The sequence below is a fragment of the Notamacropus eugenii genome, chromosome 5 (genome assembly GCF_028372415.1).
Source record: "Notamacropus eugenii isolate mMacEug1 chromosome 5, mMacEug1.pri_v2, whole genome shotgun sequence".
In the NCBI taxonomy this organism is placed as follows: domain Eukaryota; kingdom Metazoa; phylum Chordata; class Mammalia; order Diprotodontia; family Macropodidae; genus Notamacropus; species Notamacropus eugenii.
In genome coordinates, this window is record NC_092876.1 from 111,241,348 (window position 1) to 111,260,104 (window position 18,757).

The window sequence follows — 18,757 nt, forward strand, 5'->3', positions numbered from 1 at the left end:
TTTAAAGAAAACATTTCCTTGAGAAGTATTCCACTAAGAGGAAAAAGAATACCCACAAAGTGCTGCTAGAGAGGCACTAAGAATTAAAGACATACAGTAGGGCAATCAGATATCATTATTTTAGTAATTCTTTCCCCTTCCCCTTCTCCAACCTACACACACACACACACACACACACACACACACACACACACACACACACACACGCACACACACACACACACACACACTTTTACGAGTTTCAGATACTCTGTGTGTGTTCATCCTTTGTTGCCAAAGAGAAATAATGACATGACTTGCACTTGACTTTGTTTTGAGTGAGGGAAGGCCGTACAGGTTACCAGCCTCACTTCTCCAGAGCCATCTGAATTCAGTGACCAGATATTCATCAGGATGACTGGAGATGACCTAGGATGAGGCAATTGGGGTTAAGTGACTTGCCCAAGGTCACACAGCTAGTGAGTGCCAAGTATCTGAGGTGAGATTTGAACTCAGGTCCTCCTGACTCCTGCTCTGGTGCTCTATCCACTGCACCACCTAGCTGCCCCTTCAGATCTTCTAGATCAAATGAGAATAGGGTAGCCTCTCCCTCAATCTCAAAGTGTATTTACCTTCTGGAAAAATTCAAAACTATAAAGGGCCCAATGAGCCTGTGAGGAAGTAGGAATCACTAGAAGGTCAAGGGGTTGCCCCTCTTGCAATCCCAAATTCATTTCTTTTCCAAAGGGAGTTTATGTACCATACGAGTGCTTTATGTGTTTCTCTATTTTTTATGAACTTGTGATTCCATTGAATGTCTTATATGTTTTCAGTGTCTATTTATGGACTTCTGTGAGTATTTTGCATCTTCTGTAGAGAGAAATAAATGCTGTACCCCATTCATATATTTGTTATCTTGAATTCTGGTACAGAAGTTAAGCACATCCATTCATTGAAACCTAGACATGAGGAGAAATGGCAATTTTCCCAGAACAAGTACAAGTAGAAGCAGTAAGCCAAAAAAGAGATAATGACCTTCCTGGCATCAGCCACCAAGATTGTACACAGTCCATGCAATACTAGGACTTGGGGGAGTCTTTTTCCATGGGTTACAATTTTAATATTTGTCACTTAACATTTGTCATAATAAAACAAAAACTTATTGTTAATGTTCTATCTGGACAGAAGTTTTAAAAGATAAAATATCCATGTTAGTAAAAGTTAGTAAACTAGGATTTGCTGAATCATGATGTGAAGGGAATCCTACTACCTATATATATATATATATATATATACATATGTATGTATGAAACACTTTACTCAACTACCTTGAAATAACATTTCAATTTGCTCTTGAGAAATATTCTTCCTACTCTATTTCCCTGTTTCTCAAAATGGAAATTCCTTTATTCATCCATGTCTATGCTTTCACTCACACTTCTTACAATATGGGGAAATTTCTTACCCAAATTCTCCTCATCCTCTGGGGGTCAGCCCAAGTACTATCTGACCATAGGCAATTGATTTTGTTGAGTCTGAATTTTCTTCTTTGTAAAATCAGGAGACTCATTTTATCCACAATGTATACCTCTCAAAGCTGTTGGAAGATCAAATGAGATAATGTATGTGAGGCCCCCAGGAAGCACTTCCTCTTAACTGTCCATTCCAAGTAAATAATTGGAAGTAAGTTCTCATTTTACTCATCTTTGTTTCTTATCTCTGTTGCTTAGAAGGTGCCTTGTACATACAGGGCTAAATAAAAATGTATTGAATTACTTATTAAATAAGCCTTGAACTTCTTATACCCTTTGATCTATTTCTATCTATATTTATATTACTCAAATTTCAGAATATTCCATTTCACAATTAATTTATAAAATTCAGGGAGATTCTTAAAACAGTGTGAAATTATAATGAAACTCTCGGAACTAAGGTAACTTGTGTGAATTATAAACTGTAGAAAAGATGTCAATCTTCATTGATAAAAGAAGTTTGGGGAGCTCTATACATCAATCAAATCACAGATCTGATTAAAAAAAGAGGCAGGGAAGGGACGATATAACAAAGCATTTTGCAAATGTTAGAAAAAATGGGTAATACATGGAAATAGGTTGCAATTATTCAATTCTTCCTTTGAGCTTGACGGTAAATTTGTGATAAACCCATAAGTCTGTAAAAAATGTTACTTTTCCATTAATTTCATGTCTCCTTCCACTGAACATACAACATATTGTCTATGTTACTGTATAAGCAAGGAATCAAATATTGAGTTGGAACTTTATTCATTATACCATATAGAGTACTGAATAATTTTGAGCAGAAGCATGGCGTGAGAAAGTTTATTCTTATATCAGAGTAAGGAGGAAGTAGAAAGTGGAGACTGTAAGATCCATTATATTAGGGAGGCTATTGCATTGCCCAGACTGATGATAAGGACTGGTAGGAGGATGATGTCAGAGGGAATGAAAGAAAGAGATGGATGTGAAAAAAACCATGGAAAATTGTTTGGTAATGAATGATGAGAGAAGGAATAGTTAAAGATAATTCTAGGTTAAAAATGTTTTTAGTGCCGCAAGAAGAGACTGAAATAAAAAAGAGGAGCAGGTCTTGGAGCTAGATAATACAACTCAACTTTGGGCATAGTTTAAATTTGAGAGTAGACAGGACATCAAGTAGGTAGTTGAAAAGACATATATGAACAGAAGATTGGTCAAGATTGGAAAAATAGATATGGGAGTCATCTGCATGGAGGTCATTATTGAAACTGTAGTCATCATGAGACTGTCAAGGGAGAATGTAGCTAGCAGTGAGGAAGAATCCCATTGAGAATTTGGAAAGAGGATGAGGAGACTGTGAAGAATATGAAAAAGGAGTAGTTAGAGAGATAGGAAGAGAATTAGGATTATTGTCTGGTCACTATACCTCTCTGGGACTCATTTTTCTAACCTGAACCAACCCACATGAATTTGTATTCAGATTATAGGAAGTTTAAAAGTTTATTCTCGTCTGACTAATTTTGATCCTGCCCTGTTTAAGACTGACAACTTCTAAATTAAACTCAAGTATAGAAATTTACTTGTCACTGCATTAAGAAATCCAGGCAAAAAATAACATTAAACAACAAAATATTTCATCAAAATTTAAATGGAAAGTACCAAAGGAACTATTTCACACACATTCCAAATTAATATCATTTAATTCCCTTAATTCTTCTTCCAGTTGAGTAGTTTGGGAAGTGAATCCATCCCAACTCAGTATTTCAATAGTGAAAGCAGATGGACTTTTGTAGCTGAAATAATAATGTGTCTGTTAGTGCTTCACCTACTCATTGTCTATTCTCTACTAAATTTATCGACCAATTTCTTTAAAAAAAAAACACAAAGAAAAAGTTTGCATGTGTCTGTTTTATGTTTTTTTTCTTTTTAAATATCACTATCACTTCATATTTATTCTCGCCCACACTGGAGTGAGGAAGACCTGAGTTCAAATTTGACCTCAGACACTTACTACCTGTGTGACCATGGGGAGGTCACTCTGTTTGCTTTAGTTTCCTAAACTGTAAAATGAGAATAATAAGAGCACCAACCTCCCAGGGTTGTTGTGAGGATCAAATGAGATAATGATTATAAAACTCTTAGCACAATGCCTGGCAAACTGTAGACACTATTTAAATGCTAGTTATTATTAAAGTAGTTTATTGATATATTTTGTTTTTATATTAACTACATATTCTACTATACCTGCTCCCAGAAAGTCATCCTTTATAATGAATTAATAATGACAATGATGATAAAAAATTGTGCAAAAAATAATACCTAACATATAAAAAAAGTCTATTAGTTTTCCAAACTCAGGGACTCCCTTCTCTGAATCTCTGAAAAGAAATGGGGGAGGTGTCTTCTATGTCATTTTGGTACCTAACTTACTTATAATTTTACAGCACTCAGTTTTTGAGTATTTAGTTTGCTTGTATGTGATTATCTCATTTTTTTATTAATACATAGGAGTTTTCTATACTTCTCTTTATTGTGTTTTTTAATAGCACAATAATATTTAATTATATGTAGGTGCTGTGGTTTGCTTAGTATCCCCCAGTCAATGGAAATCTACCTTGTTTCTGTTTCTTTGATACCATAAACAGTACTACTCTAAATATTTTGGTTTGTGTGGCACTTTTTTCTTTGTTTATTTCTTGCTTGACTCTTTTTTGTGTGGATCTCCTTGAGGGTATATATCAAGTGGTAGGATCTCTGGGTCCTACATATTTTGTACATTTTATTTGCATAATTTTGAATACTTGGACAAACTTACAGCTTTACTCAAAATGTGTTAGTGTTTCTGTCTTTCTAAAACTTCTCTAACACTAACTATTCTGATGTTTTATCATCGCTGCTTTGCTGGATGTGAGATAAAATCTCAAAGTTGTGTTATTTACATTTGCATTTCTTTTATTAGCAATATGAAATTTTTTTTCATGTGATAGTAGTTTGCAATTATTTTGAGAATTCTTGTTTATGTTCTTTGACTACTTCACTATTGGGAAAAGTATTGGAAACATATATTGCAGTTAGTTGTCTAAATATTTTAGGTATAAGACCCTTACCAGAAACATTTTATCAGAAAGATTTTTCTAGTCATTTACTTCTCTTGTTATTCTATTTGTATATATTTTATTCAGGCAAAAGCTTTTTCAGTTTCATGTAATCATAATTATCTATTTATCATTTGCAATCCACTCCTTTTGCAAAGAATTCACTATAGTAATGCAAAGAATGTGATCTCTTCCATTTTTTAATGGCATACTCAATTTTTATGTAAGATATTTCATTTTGAATTTATTATGGGTTACTGTATAAGATGATGGTTTAAACCTAATTTCTGCCAGATTGCTTTTTTGTTTTCCCAGTAATTCTTGTCAAATAAAGAAGTATTTCCAAGATAAGTTATGTTTTCTGTTTTTATTAGATATAAGATTGTAAGGTTCAATTATTTCTGATTCTTAAATGCTTAGCCAGTTCTTTAAAATACTTTTAAATTTTCTATCCAATATAAAAATGCTTGGATTATTACTGATAAAAATTATTCTTTTAGAGATCTGGAAGTGCCATTGCCCCTTCATTCCTCCCTTTTCCCCATTATTTTTTTTTGATAGTTTGGATCTTTAGTTTCCCAAAAATAATTTTACCATTATTTTATCTACCTTTGTAAAATATCTCTTTGGTTTTGATTGGTATAGCCCTATTATAAGTTAATTTTGGTAGTATAATATTTTTTTATATATTGACATTACTCAGTTATAAGCAATGAATATTATTTAGTATATAATATATAATTCATTATATAATACATACAACAATATTTAATATATAATATGTAAATTAACATATAATATAAAACTATTTAATATATAAAACACATAATTTAATATATAATATATAATTTAATGTATAATATTTGATATAATATTTAATATATAATATACTATATAACATAGATGTAATTAATATAGACAATAATATATTACTTAATATATAATGAATATATAAAAATTCTATAAGGAGCACTTTGTAATTCTATCTTTATTTATACTGAGTGTGCTTTGGTAGATTTACTCCTAGATATTTGATGTATTCCATGGTTAGTTTGAATGGGACTTCCCTTTCTATCACTGCCTCCTGAATTTTGTTATTACTATATAGACATACTCTTAACATTTGAGAGGGGGATGTTTTTAAACTTGTATTTTTACTGAAGCAACTAATTGTCTCAATTAGTTGTTTTACTTTTTCTGATTACTTGGTACTTTCTAAATATTTCATTGTGAAGCCAGCAATTTTCTCTACATAGTAAATGCTGTATAAATATTAGTTCTTATTGTTTTTTAAGTTTAGAAATAAAGAAAAGGAGAGATAATAGCTTGATGAGATAAAAAGACCAAGATTGGTCTTTAAGATTGAGCACACCTAAGAGAGATAAGAAGTTGTCACTAGTGAGGGAGATTGAAGGTATGTGCGGGCTAAGGGATGATTAACCTTTCTGGATTGAACTAGATGTCTATAAAGCTCAACCTCATTAACATACAGATAAGGAACCTTGTGTACTTAAAATTCATATTTCATTTGGAAGTGCTAACCTCAGAAAAATAAAGCTTTTGGTTCATTAGAGTCTCTGAAATGAAAATTAATCTGGAATCTCCACCTCTTTCTGAATGTATTATTTAGCACTCTGGAACCTTTCCTTTGGACTTCCTATGATGCAGAGCAGGCATTTTTTTCTCTTTTCCTTCCTCCCTCAAGGCAGTGATCGTGATTGTTTACACATGGCCACAAGTACAAGTATTGACCTACACAATACTGAGTCTGTATCTCAAATCTCTGCATGCCTTTTTGTTTGTTTCTTTTCCCGAGTATATGTGTCTAAATAGGGATTCTAAGATGAGTGTTTCTATCTTTGTTGGCAACTGTGGATTCAAAGGGGTGGCAGCTCCTAAAGTTGAGCGCTACTTGCCCGTTGGGATGTGTTTCTTGCAGAGATTTCAATGTTCTCTGAGGACAAAATGATAGTGACTGGAGAACGAACTCAAACTATTCCCTGGCTTGTTAAAAGATATGAAAATTAAATTAAATTAAAATTACTGCTCAGGCAGTACAGATATGAGCATGCCTTTCCAGCAGTTGCATTAAGCACTTTGTGTTTTAATATTTTGAACAGCTTCTCAGGAAAATAAAATTGGAATTATAGTTACTGTATCATGCTTTAAGTACTTATTAATGTATTCTTATCTTTTGTGTTTTAACCCATTTCTTTCGTGGTGGAGGAAATAACTGTATTGTACCTGAAAAAAATGCAATTGGAATACTGTATGTAGAAGGGCTAAATACCTTGAAAAAAACTAGGTTTTAAGTGAAAGTTTTAACAAGTAAACAAACAAACAAACAAAACTACAGGCAACACAAATTTTTCCCCCCCAGGAGACAGACTGGTGAAAACTTTTAAGTCATGGAGTCTTAGACTTTAACTTCATAAAAACTGTTCATTTTAATTTAATGGTCTGAAAAGAGAACAGAAGCCATTGAGATCTGGTTGAAAAAAAAAAGAAGGAAGTCTGGAGATACATTGTGAAGAAATTGTGGGAAATGGAGCATTTTGGAAGACTAGGAGATTTCTGGGAAAAGCCAAGAATGAAATGTGTATGAACATTACTAGAGTTGTTGGTAATTTGATTGGCATGATATTTGAAGTCAACTTCTCCAACTTCAAATTTTTCAGCTCTTTTCATTATACTACAACAACCTTATTAGAGCTAATAAGAAAGAGAGAGGAGCTGAAAGATTAAGGTGAAAAAAGACTCGCTAATCTTTATCTTGAAGTGATATTTCTATTTAAACTTTATTTTTTTTTACTGTAGTTATTGGCTATTGTAGTCCCTTCCAAACTTAAAATTTTGCAATTTTGTGATCATTTCCCCCTTTTAAATGTTCACAATCTATTTCCATCATAATGGATGTGCATGATCTTCATATGGGTGATTCCGATTTTAATAAGCTAGCGAAGGGGCAGAAAGGACAACATCTTAAAATCAACCTTCCCTACCAAGCTTCAGTTTACAAGTCCTCTTTCCTTTCCACTGGTGCAGAGAGTCAGGGTGCCTCTTCTAGGAAGCAATGGGGTGGACATAAGGGTAGAAAGGACTTAGCATGGCTATGAGAAGGTCAAAGATGCTATTAAGACTTAAAACAACAACCAAAAGAATTTGAAAATTACAGGTCAAGATGGTTCTGTGATGTAATTTAAGAGGGATACAACATTATGTCAACTAATGAAACCTATTGTGTATATGAGGGTTTTAGTATCAATGAGGTCAATCTACTTCTGATTTAACCAGTAGCTAATGAATGAAATAGATTCAGCTGCATTGGTTGGTTGGTTGGTTTCCATCATTCTTGAAAAGGATCAAAATGACATCACCATGATAAAGTGAAGTTTTAGTGTGTCCAACTGTGGCTGATCAGATCAATATGAGCTTGGAATGCTCTAACACAGATTGCACACAGACAATCCATGTGAATATTTGGGGTGGTTACTCCAAATTTGTGCATCCTATGTTTACTGTGTGATGTCTCAATTCTGCTTTGTTCATAGAGCACACCTTTTCTGATGTGGACATGCCATGCTGAGCAGTCCTGTGCCAGTGTCTCCCATGTCGCACAGTCAAATCCAAAGTTCTTGAGAGAGACCTTGAGAGTGTCCTTATATCACTTCTTCTGACCACCATGTGATCACCTGCCCCATGCCAGTTCTCCATAAAATATGAGAAGAAGGAAAGAAGGAAGGAAACATTTATTGAGTACTTATTGTCATTTTTCTTTCATACAATATACATGAAAAAGAAGACCTCAATCAATTAATTTGCTAATAGCTGCCGTCAGTTTTGGCCAACATGGTTTTCAGAGATTCTACACAGAGAAAGTACTCGAAAACTGAGTAATTATTCGCTCAATTAAAAAGTGAAGCTACTATTAATAAGATTCTGTGCCTTTCCTGGACCAACACTCTGTAAAAAATATTAATGGAAAGTGGTGCCTAATAAGAATTGGATGCCTGGGTACTTGTCATTCACATGCTTGATACTTTCAAAGTGCAAGCTTTGAAAGAAGCTTCTTTGAAAGAAATGAAGAGGAGCTCAATTACTGACAAAAAGCAATGATCCACAAAGCAAAATATATGAAAGTAACCTTTTACTGCATTTGTTTTAGATTTCTATATGGATCCCTGTCGAATACCAAGCTTAAGGAATTCATTAATTTAACAAACATTTATAAATCAACAATCACGTACAAAGCCCAGTGCTTAAGTTCAGCTTTGTCTTTTATCCTGTCTTCCTTTTCTCTAACAAGGTCCTTATTTTCCTCCCTCAACCAACTGAAACTGCTCTCTCTAACGTGACCAATTTTCTCTAGATTGCCAAATCCAATGGTCTTTTTCTGCCCTCATGTTCTTAATTTCACACCAACTTTTTACATGGTTCATCATCTTTCCCTCCTGAAAATTCCCTGCCAACTCCATTTTTTTTTGACATTTCTCTCTCTTGATTCTTCCTCCTGCCTTGTCACTTATTTTCTCTATTTTGCTGAATTAACTTGCATTGGCCAACTCCTAAATGGAGGTATATCTGGGGATCTTCAGTGTTCCTTTGCCTTGTTCTCTTCTCTTTCTTTCAGTGATTTCTTAAGTACTTGTGAGCTCAATTTCATTAATCTCTCTCTGTCTCTTACACATACACACACACACACACACACACACACACACACACACACACACATCTCCAGCCTGTCTTTCTCCTAGATTTCAATATCATGTCACTAAACCTTTTCACTAACATTTCTCAAATAGAAAAAGAAAAAGCATATTTGTGTTAACTTTCTTATATTTCTTTGTTAAAAACTTCAGTTACGAACTAGTTTCTGTCAAGGCCTTCATACCTAGTATTCTAGTGGCTCTTTTTCAGGTACAGTACATTGTTGTCAGTGGATATTTCAAACTGAATGATCCATAGACATTTCTTTTTTTTAAATTTATTTTATTTTTAATTTATAGAATAAAACACACATTTCCAAAGTAGTGTAATAAAAAAGATAATTGCACATAAAACTGTAAAGCTTTAATTTGCAACTTGATATTCCTTTTAAATATATAACAAATTTATCAAGTAAATGTTTTCCCCTTTTTTCTTACCCCCTCCACCCTAGATATGGCTACCATTACATACACACACACAGACACACACACAGACACACACACATAGTTATTCTATACATACTTTTATTTATCAGTTCTTTCTCTTGATGCAGATATCATATTCCTTCATATGTCTTTTATGCTTGTCAAATGCCAGGTTGCTATATTTATTTACTTCTGAAAATTGTGTATCTACTCTATTTCATTGATCTACCTTTCCATTTCTTAGCAAGTAGCAAATAGTTTTGATAATTCCTGCCTTTTAATATAGATTAAGATCTGGTACTACTAATATTCAATCCTTTTACATTTTTTTCATTATTTCCTTTGATATTCTTGACTTTTTATTGTGCTGAATGAATTTTGTTATTTTTCTAATTCAGTAAAAATTTTTTTTTGGCAATTTAATTGGGGTGTGTCGGATATATAAATTAGTGAATATATAAATTAGTGAAAATGGTCATTTTTATTATATGGGCCCTGCATACCCATGAACAGTTAATATTTCTCTACTTCTTTATATCTGATTTTATTTGTATAAAATTTATTTGTATAAAAAGTACTTTTTAATAATTTTGTTTGTATAGTTCCTGTGTGTGTTTCCAAGTATTTTATATTGTCTAGAACTATTTTAAATGGGTTATCTCTTACTATCTCTTCTTGCAGGGTTTTGTTTGTAATATATAGGATTTGTACAAAACCCTTTTTAATTTAATGTAATTAAAATTATCCATTTTGTACCCCACTCTACTCTCTCTCCCTTGTTTATTCATATTTTGTTCACCTATCCATAAGTCCGGTAAGTAATATATTCAATGTTCTTCAAATTTTCTTGTAATATCTCTCATTACATCTAGGATATATATCCATTTTAACCTTTTCTTGGTAAACGGTATAAACTACCAGTTGATGCCCAATTTCTGCCACACTGCTTTCCAGTTTTTCAAAAATTTTTGCCAAATAATGAAATTGGGGGGAGGGCAGAATTTATAGACAGTTTCTCAGATAAATGTCTCATATCTCAAAAAAAACCAAAGAACTTTGTAAAATCTACAAGAATGCAAACCATTCCCCAATTGATAAATAGTCCAAAACATATTTATAATAGCCAAAATGCCTTTTTCACTCAGTTGTTCTTAAAACAATATTGCTGTTCCTATATAGGAATGCTGATGATTGATGTGGATTAACTTTATATCCTGTTATTTTACTAAAATTATTAATTGTTTCAACTAATTTTTAATTGTCTTTGAGATTTTCCATGTATATCATCATGTCTGCAAAAAGAGATCATTTTATTACCTCATTTCCTTATTCTGATTCCTTCTATTTCATTTTCTTCTCATTGCTATTGCCAGAATTTCCAGTACAATAGTGAATACTATTGGTGACAAAGGGCATTTCTGTTTCACACTTGATCTTACTGGGAAGGCTTTTCATTCTCTTCTCTTCCTCTAAACTCTCCCCAATTCTTACTTTTTGTATTTCTGATTGAGACACCACCATCTTTTCATTGACCCATTCTGAAAAATCTCGGAGTTATCCTTGATGTGTCACATCACATATCCATTCAGTTTTCAAATCTTGTAATACTGGTGACAATGGGCATTCTTGTGTCTCACCTGATCTTACAGGAAAGGCTTCTGGTGTAGCCTTGTTAGAAATAATGCTTGCTGATGGTTTTAGATAAATGCTTTTTTATCAATTTAAGAATAAATGCATTTATACTTATATTTTTGAGTATTTTAATAGAAATGAGTGTTGTACTTTATCAAAAGCTTTTTCTGTATCTATTGATATAATCATGATTTTTAAACTTTTATTATTGATTATAGTCAATGTTAATTTTCCTTATGTTAAGCCATTCCTGAATTCCTGGTATAAATTCTGCTTGGTCATAATGTATAATCTTTGTACTATATTATTGCAATTTTTTAGCTAGTCCTTTATTTAGGATTTTTGCATCTATATTCAGCCCATAAACATTTCAAACTCAATATATACAAAACAAACTCATTATCTTCTCTCCCCCAAACTCTCTCCAATTCCCAGTTTCTTTACTTCTGATTGACATACCACTATCCTTCCATTGACCCATTTTGAAAAACCTCAGTGTTATCCTTGATACCTCACACCACATATCCATTCAGTTTTCAAATTTTGTAATTTGTACCTATACAACAACTCTCCCATTCATTCTTCTTTTACTAGTCACACAGCTAATACTTCAGTCTCTCATCACTGTTTTTCTAGACCATTATAATAGACTCTTAATTAGTCTTCTGGCTTGAGTTTCCTCCTTCAAATTTTCTTCCATATAGATTCCAAAGTAATATTTATAAAGCACAGTTCTGTCCAACCATGTCTCTCCCTGATTTCACATACCCCAATTGTGTGTGTGTGTGTGTGTATGTATATGTTCTTCCTCCATTGACCTGTTTAGATGAGTGTAGTTCATGTGAACTCTACCTCTTCTTCCTTGTTTGTAGAGACTTCTACTTGTACCCCACAATTAGTTGAGATAATTTTCTCCATTATTCCCCTCTAAGGGTTTCATTTCCAGAGTATTTAAGGAATTGGTTCAAAAGTATAAGATTAAAATCCATCACCAACTGATAGGTAGTCAAAGGATATAAATAGTATTCAGAGGTAAAATTGAAACTATCAATGGTCACATGAAAAAAATGTTCTGAATCAACAATAACTAGAGAAATGCAAATTAAAGCAACTTTGAAGTCATTCTTTATACTCATCAGATACCAAAGTTAGCCACACTCAAAAAAAAAAATAAGAAAAAATCAGGAAAATGACATATTTCAAGGGCTGTGGGCAAACAGGTACATAATCCAATGTTGGTGAGCTATAAATTGATCCAATTGATCCATTCAGGGAAGCAATTTGGAATTATATCCCCAAAGTCACTAAATTAGGCATAATCTTGACCTACAAATAACACTTTTAGGTCTTTACCCTCAAAGACATCAAAGAAAAGAAAAGGATCCTTTGAACACATAATATTTACAGCAGGAGTGTGTGTGTGTGTGTGTGTGTGTGTGTGTGTGTGTGTGTGAGGGGGTTTACTGGTGCCAGTGGGGGCAGTGGCAGCAAAGAGACAGACAGTAAGAATGGGGCCATCATTTGGGGAATGGCTGAACAAATTTTGTTTTACGAATATAATGAAATGCTACTGTGAAGAGAATAGTTTCAAAGAATCTTGGGAAGACTTGCATGATCTGATGCAGAGAGAAGCGAGAGGAGCCAAAAGAACAATTTATACAATAACCACCATGTGCAACGGTAAATAACTTTATAACTCTTAAGAACTTTGACTAATGAAATTATGAACCATGATTTTAAAGGACCCATGATGAAACAGTCTATCCACTTTTTGACAGAGAGGAGATGGACTTAGATTGAGTATGGAAAAAGTAGGAATCAGTTTTCCCTAACTATCCATATTTATTACCAGTATTTTTAAAAATTTTCTTCTTCAGTGGATGTTAGAGGTATAAGGTAGAGAAAATAGACTTTTGTTCATGAAAAAGAATAAATGTAATGAAGAGAACACAAAGGTGCCATATATGCCTCCAAATACTCATAATCACATTGTTGTTTGTAGTAGCAAAGAACCAGAAATAAAGTAGCTAATACTTATAGTGGAATGACAAAAAAATACAATATAGTAATATAATTCAATGAATGACAGACATAAGAGATTTAGATGAACTTTCAAAATATATTAAAAACTGAAACAATGGCAATGTAAAGAAAATTAAAGAAGATAAAAAAGAATTTGTCCTCTGAGTAACTGGGAAAACACTGAAGGTTCCAGAAAACAAATAATAAATGTCTCTTCCCTCCTACTAGAGAGTTAACAGTCTATTGGGAGAACACAATTGTCACCACATAGAACGGTTTCATTTAATTTCTTTTTGTTATTGTTAAAAAGCAAGTTTTCATTTCAGGCGAGGAGACAAAATGGTTTGGTTATAAAGATAAAGAGCATCTATAAAATATCTAAAAAACTAAGGGGCAGCTAGGTGGTGCAGTGGTTAGAGGCCAGGCTCCCAGTCAGGAACTTGCAAGGCAAGGAATTCAATTTTTTTTTTATTACTGAAACTTAAATACACAATAACAAAAGAAAAAGAAACACATCATAAACTTAAATATTGAAACAAATACAAAATCAGAGAAGAAAAAATGTCATCTGCAAAGCAGATTGTAAGAGAGGGTTCAAAATATATAGCAATAAATTTCCATTTCAAGAAAGCCTTTATAATAAATGCTACATGTTGGGTTGAGAGCTGTCCATCTTTTCTTTGCTTCTTTGTTAGTTTTGTTTTCTGCAGTGTGCTTTTTACTTTGTTCCTTTTTCCCCTTTCTCTCCCCTCCCCAAAGCTAGAATTGAGTGCAGATATATTCATATGTAAAAAAACATATATACACAAATATACAGATATAGATATATATGCTTTCCTGAACAAATTCTACTTCTGATCTTTGTTTTTATGTTTGTGCATTTCTTATTTCCTATCCTTTCTAACTCCTCTACTTTACTTCTGCCCTTCTGCTTTGCCCTCCTATTACTTAGCCTACTCCTTTCAATGATCCCTGCCTTGTCCTCCCATTCTCATTAATCTAAACACCTTTCTATACCCTGCTTTAACCTATTCCTTCCCCCTCCTGTCTAGAGATCCCTCCCTTATCTGCTCCCCCTTCTCTATCCCTTTAGCATTTATTTTTTTCTTGAATTTAGAATTGTCATAGTCTTCTAGAGATATAAGTATTGTTCCATCTTGAACCCATTTCAAGTGAAAGTAGATTTCTAAAACTACCAGCCTTACTGCCCATCTAGTTCCTCTGTCTTGGTTTTTCCTCTTGCATCTCATTTGTATAAGATAATTACTCTTTTTAGCTGTTCCTAAATGATTTTTATTTTTTAAAGTCATATCATACTCAAGTCTACCCCAATCTTCTTATGAATTTCTCAATTACTACTAATAATCTTTGACCACATATTTTACATTTTACATACACGCAAGGTAAATAGCTTGACCTTATTGAGTCTCTTGTAATTAGTCTGGTAAATATCTTATTTTTCTCGTGGCTCTTGTATGTCAAATATATTAAGTTCAGGGGGGTTTTTTGTGGTTTTTTTTTTTTAACAAAGTCCTAAAAGTTTGACAGTTCATTAGATGCCCTTTTTTTTTCATTCAGGATTGTACTTAGCTTTGCTGGGTATGATATTTTTGACTGGAGCCTCAGTACTTTTGCTCTTTGACATATAGTATTCCAAGACCTGTGGTCTTGTAGTGTCACCACTGGTGTGATTCTAATTGTGACACTGTCATATTTAAAATATTTGTTGTTGTTGTTGTTCTTTGTAGTATTTTATTCTTGAGCTAAGGATTTTGGAATTTGACTGTGATATTCCTGGTGAAAGAGATTGTTTTTTTCTATTTCTACTTTCCCCTCTTGTTCTAATGCTTCAGGAAAATTTCCTTTAATGATTTCTTGTATTATTGTATCAAGATAGCTTTCAAGTAGACTGATTATTCTTATGTTTTCCCATCTTGATCTGTTCTCTAAGTCAGTAATTTTTCTTATGAGATGTTTCACCTTTTCTTCTATTTTTTCATTCTTTATATTTTGTTTTATTATTTCTTGATTTATTACTTCACTGGCTTCCTCTTGCCTAATTCTGATTTTCAAGGAGTCATCTTCTTCCTTAAAATTCAGGACCTCCTTTTCTAATTGGTTGACTTTCTTTTCATAATCTTGTTTTTCTTAGATTGTTCTTACTATTTCCTCAATCTTTCTCATTTGATTTTTAAAGTCTTTTAAAAATTCTTCCACAAATTCTTTTTGAGCAGGTGAACTTTTGATGTTATCCTTTGGGGTATAAGAGGTTTTCTTTGCTTCAGTATCCTCCTCTGAAGATGAACCTTGGTCTTCTTGATTTCTATAGTAATTCTCTACGATTAGATTCTTTCTTCTTTGCCTGTGTATTTTTTTTTTAAATTTGTAGTAGCTTTGTTTTACAGTTACCTCTAGTTGTGGGATATGCAGGATGATCCCTCTGGTCTCAGATCCTCCTTCAGTCCTCCCCTCTTGCCTGGAACTGGAACCAAGGCCTTCAGCCTCCTGTAAATGCCCATAACCAGTCGTGCATCCCTGTCTCACTGCTTCTGCACTCATGCGTGATGTGCTGGTTCTTTCTCATCCACACCATGTCTCAGTAGCACAGCTGGGTCTGGTTTCTTATCAGCAGAGGTTCCCTCAACCTTCTTGGTTTAGATGCCCCACTATCTTAGGAATTAAAGTTTCTGTGGCTGGAGCCAAGGCTGCCTCCCAACCCAGCTAACCCCAAGGTTTCTAAGTGTTGTATAAGTGGTCCCTATCCTGGAGGTGTTTACTCTTCACAGGGACCAAACCTTGTCCTGGGACTTTTCTTCAGATCTTTTGATTGTCCCAGGAAGACCTCTGTTCTGCCTCTACTCTCATTTATTTTTACTGCTCAATATTTGCCCTAAAAGTACTATTTCATCTCTTTTGTGGGGGAAAATCTTGAGAACTTAGAATTTTCTGACTTACTCTGCCATGTTCCCAGAATCCTCCCTGAAATTCCATTTTTTTTTGACATATCTAATTATCAGACAGTATTTTTTATACTGGGTTGAAATCTTTCCTGTAACAACCTCAAAATGATGATAGTTCTGTCTTCTGGGATTATTTTTTAAGCTTAGCTCCTCCTTTAATATTTAAGTGTTTGAGAAACTTGTTTTCTCTTTTTGTTTGTACAATCATTCCTTAGATAATGTGAATCATAGCCTCCCATTTACCTCCCCCAAGATATTCTGACAGGGGTGGGTCCAGTGACTAGATGTGGATCAGGACAACTGGAGATGGTCCAGGATGCAGCAGGGGACCTTGGCCTTTTCAAGCTAAGGTCTTTAACAGGACTCAGTTTGACTGAGGCAGCACCCATTAAGTGATTAAGACAATACAATATGAGGCCAAGAGGGGCCTCTTTTTAGAAACAAATAGATCTGGGAGGGGAAGACCCTCAGGGTTTCTGGGCAGAACAGAAACTATTGCTATTTACATTCGTTCTGAGGTAATCAGTCCCCAATAGTGATCATCTAGGGCTTGGTTTGGGGGTTAAGGCTGGTTTTTAAAAAAATGAAACAAGTTTTGAAAGATTTGCAAAATTTTGGTTATCCATTTGGCATTGAGGAGAGGCTTGCATGAAAGAGAATTGGTCACTGAGGCAGGGAAAAGGTTCTATTCACTGGACCTTAATAGCTCTTTCCAACTGCCAAACCTTCAGAGATCCTGTCTTACTTTTCCCCTTCTGCCCCTACCCCATTGTAAGTATTTCAACTGCTTCCACATGGTATTGAGCACATGTGCTGCCTAAGTGAGCACAAATTCAAGGAACCATCAACTTCTTCTGCATTATTTCTTTCCTTGATCACAGATGAATGGAGTGATCACAAGAGAGAAACTTTTGGAGGAATGATAACCTTGGGAAATTAGGAACTCTCAGGTTGCTTGTTTGGAGTTATTTGTCTATAGACTGCATTTTCTGCAATTACATTCTTCTTGGAGAAGAAGACCAACGCCAGGAGGATAAGCTCAAGAAACACAATGGCTGGACAGAAGACATAGACCTTGAGAGTTGTTTAGAAAGGGTGGAGAAGAAGTGAAGATTAATTAACTATTCATTAGTCCCATTAAGGGTACAATATTTTAAAATTCTAAACGCCAACCTCACAGGAGAATATTGGAAGAGTTATGGATTATCATATCATGTTTTGAGCTTTGTTAGTACATACTTGTGGGTCTTCTGTATTTTAAGCATTTCTTTTGGGTCAAGAAAATAAATGCCTGTCTCATTTACATTTGTATATTAAATAACTTTCTGTACCCTTCTGGGAAGAACTTAGATGTGCACAAAAATTAAGAGTTAAATGAATTTTCCCTGTCACCAGTGTTGGGATATAAGAAGTTCACAGACAATACTAAAGAGCCTGAGTCTTCTCTTTAGAGGCAAGACTTACAGGACTGAACCTGGTATCTTCATGAACCTAGAGTTGAAACTGAGGGACCACTCATTGGAAAAAAAGCATCTTCTTTCTCCATCCCCCACAGCTCATGACTATCAATTTTGTTGTTATACTCATTTCACGATTTCTAGATCCTTTACCATCCTGGTATCTCTCTTCTCAAATGTTGCAAATTGAAAGCATGCTTATTAAAGTGACTGAAGAGCATATTCCAAATGTGATTTGAGCAGAAAGGAGTACAGTCAGATGATGTCTTCCCTTAATCTGCACACTGTCTCTTCATGCTGCCACAGATTATAATCTCTTCATTAACATCCAGGTCACGTTGCTGCTTTCCAGTGAGTTTTCAAGTTACCTAACCCTCCCTCCTCTGAACTGATTCATTTTCTCCTTCCTTATGAGAAAAGTGGCTTAGATTCATAGATTCATTTATTCTATTTCTTGTGTAATAGATACTGTCCACCTAACAAAGAATTAAAAATATTCTGCTTACCAGACTTCTAGACTGGCCTTTCAAATAGTGAGAGCCCATAGTTTTCAGAGTAATAGAAGATCATAGAGAAAACAACATATGGAATGGTTTCTCCAAAGAGCTTTATAACAACCCTAGTACTTTAAATTACATTAGAAGAAAAGAAGTTGGTGTTCCTGGAGAAATGTGTGTCCTGGTAACTTCTTGACTCCCAAATTCAGAATGTGACTTTTGGTGCCAGGAGAGAACAAGGCAGGTAGGGCTCTCATGGGTGCCAAAACGTTGTAGAAAAAATGTCCTATTTTGTATCTTCATGTAGATGCTGGGGAGGATGGTTAACAGAGAAGTCTTACAGCTCTGGCTCACTGCCCAGAGAGGAAAACGGAGTGTTACTTTTGACTCTGCAGGCACTAAGACAGTTAGCCATATAGACAAATCAAATTCCCATCAGAGGGCTGTCCATGGGATGAAATGAACCATAAATGTGAAGTTCTATATC